The sequence below is a fragment of the Crocodylus porosus genome, unplaced genomic scaffold (assembly GCF_001723895.1).
Source record: "Crocodylus porosus isolate Cpor-Errol unplaced genomic scaffold, CroPor_comp1, whole genome shotgun sequence".
Classification (NCBI taxonomy): Eukaryota; Metazoa; Chordata; order Crocodylia; family Crocodylidae; genus Crocodylus; species Crocodylus porosus.
Window position 1 is genome coordinate 2,298,086 of NW_017728927.1, and position 2,847 is coordinate 2,300,932.

At 60.5% G+C, this 2,847-nt stretch overlaps 1 protein-coding gene across 4 annotated transcripts in view; it reads right to left on the minus strand.

Moving 5' to 3' along the window:
* TMC5 (transmembrane channel like 5) overlaps positions 1–2,847 on the minus strand; it is a 30,542-nt gene that overhangs the window by 20,787 nt on the left and 6,908 nt on the right. The window lies entirely within an intron of this gene.

A 2,847-nucleotide genomic window follows, 5' to 3' on the forward strand; every position in this document is an offset into this window, starting at 1 on the left:
CTCCCCCCACCCTTGCCTGCCCAGGCCCACACAGTCTCCTTCCCTCCTTGACGCCTCCCCCGCCCTGCCAGCTGTCGTCGGGACCCCCTTCCTGCTCCCCTCCCTCCCTCCCCGCCACATGGCCCTGCCAACAGCCACCACCGTGACCCCCATCTTTGCCTCCTCCCACCCTGCTCTCCTCCCTCCCTCCCTGCTGGCTGTTTTGGGGGGCATCAGTGACAGGTGGCAGCGGGGGGGGTGTGCCACTACTGTGACCACCCCCTTCACCCTCAGGCAGGGATGTGTGGCGAATCCCCACTGCTCAGGCAGCCAGGACATATTCACTGCTGCCACAAACTTCCACGGCAGCAGCTCAAACTTGGGCCCACAAAGCCCAGACCTGTACAGCCAGTCGCCACCCGCTCTCTCGGCAGCACACGCACAGTTGGCCAAAAGCGTTATGGACAGACAGACACACAGGCAGACAGACTAAGCCCTTTATATATATACAGAATGCTAAAAAACAGCCAAAAAGGTACTGCAATTTGATTTAAGGAGAAAGCTTTGTCGCTTGTCTTTCTATTGGCTGGAACCCTGGCTCACGACAGACAGGGCCAAGGCAATAAAGCCCTGCCTGAAGAAGGGTGTTTGTACTCAAGCGGCCAGGATTTGGAACCAACTTCCAAGAGAAGTGCTGCTGGTTCCTACCCTGGGGGTCTGTAAGAGGAGGTTGGATGAACACCCTGCCAGGGTCGTTTGACCCCAGTTCTCTTTCCTGCCATGGCAGGGGGTCAGACTCGATGATCTGCTCAGGTCCCTCCTGACCCTACAACCATGAAACTATGAAACAATTTTTTCCCAGCTATTTAGTTGGTCTAATAAAAGACATCACATTTACTCAAAGAACCTTGTCTGCCTCTTGTCTTCTAACACATTAATAGCTCATTGCTGGTCTTGGAATTTGGATACCCCCTCTAAAGAGATGGCTGATATGCCATCACCTTAATTTTGTTTGACTCTTCTCTATTCCTACAGCAGGGGTTGGCAACCCCCGGCATGTGTGGCAAGCATGGCATGCAAGGCCATTTTGCTCAGCACGCCACCACCAACCTGGGCTCTAGGCAGCTGCTGCCAGCCATGGTGCCCGGGCTGCTCTCTCCCAGCTGGGAGGCTGCAACCAGATGCTGTCTCCCTGCCCCAGCCCTGGCCCCTGCCCTGATGGGCACACTACCAGCACCTGCTGTCTTCCCAGAGTCCGGGGCCTGGAGACAGCCGGGGCTGAGGTGGGGAAGCAGCAGCAGTTTGCAGTCTCCCAGCTGCAGCCTGCCCAGATTCTGGGTAGCTGCTGATAGCCACAGATACAAATCCCTGTTGCAAGCAGCCCAGGATCCATGGGCAACTGGTGCTGCCTTAGTTGGGGGGGTCACATGCTCCCCCTGAGACCAGTTCTGCTGACCGGAAAGGGGGGGGACCCCCATGGGCGATCCTGCCAACTGGATCCCACAACGGTTGATCACTGCAATTGCTGCAGTTGCTTCCGGGAGTGGCTGTGGCCACTTCTGGGAACAAGCACCAGCCAATAGCCACAGCCATCCCCAGAAGCAGCCGCAGCCACTCCCAGAAGCAGCTGCAGTGATTGGCCAGCACTTGCAGGGGGGGCACTGGCACTCCCGCCTGCCCCCCTTACTGATCTCCTAAGTGGGAAGCGTGGCCAGTCAGGGGGTGCACCGGTGCTCTCAGGGGATGCACATGCACCCCTGTGCAACCCCTACACATTGTCACTGCCAGGATCCGTGGCTGGCAGCAGCTACTCAGTCTGGGCCAGCTGCAGCCAGGAGGCTGCAAACAGTTGTTACCTCCCTGCCCTGGCTCTGGCCCCAGTGGGTGTAGTGCCGGCACTTGCTGACTTCCCGGAGCCTGGGGCTCTGCAGGTTCTGGGTAGCTGCAGATAGCCACGGAGCCTGGGCTGCTCCCAGCAGGTGGCTGGGAGGCTGCAAACCCTGCTGCAAGCAGCCCAGGATCTGTGGCTGGCAGCAGCTACCCAGAGCCTGTGCCAGCTGCAGTTGGGACGCTACGAACAGCTGCTGCCTCTCTGCGCTGGCCCCAGCTGCCTCCCAGACCCAGACCCAGGGGAGGCAGCAGGTGCTAGCGCTGCTCCTCACCATGCTGCCCTCCCCTGCCGCCTCTGAAGAGCAGTGTGGAACCTGATGTGGCAGGGCACAGGAGGGAGGTGCATGAAAGCTGCCTGCCAATCTGAGCTCCCCGCTGTCCTGGCCACACTTCCCCTGCAGGCAGTGGCAGCAGTGACGGGCACAATCCTGTGCTGCTGCCCACACTGCCTCTGTGCACACAGGGGAAGTATGACCAGGGCAGCGCAGAGCTTGTAGTGGCAGGCAGCTTCCCTGTGCAGCCCCTCTGTGCGCTGCCACTCTGGGTTGCACACGCTGTGCTCCCAGCCTTGCTGCCCTCCGACAGGCCCTCTGGAGCATACTGTGCGCGCCCGGAGTGGCAGTGCACAGAAGGGCTACACAGGGAAGCTGCCTGCTACTGCAAGCTCCACACAGCCCTGGTCACACTTTCCTTGTGTGCATGGGGGCAGTGTGGGCAGCAGCACAGGATTGTGCCCTTTGCTGCTGCCACTGCCTGCAGGGGAAGTGTGGCCAGGACAGTGGGGAGCTCAGAGTGGCAGGCAGCTTTCATGCATCTCCCCGCTGTGCCCTGCTGCGCTGGGCTCCAACACTGCTCTGCAGAGGCGGCGGGAGAGAGCAGCATGGCAGGGAGCACAAGCCCACACCCACTTTGCCCCTGCCCCTCACACAGATCTGGGGGGCAGGTCCCCTGTGCCCCCCAGGAGTGCATGCTGCCGCC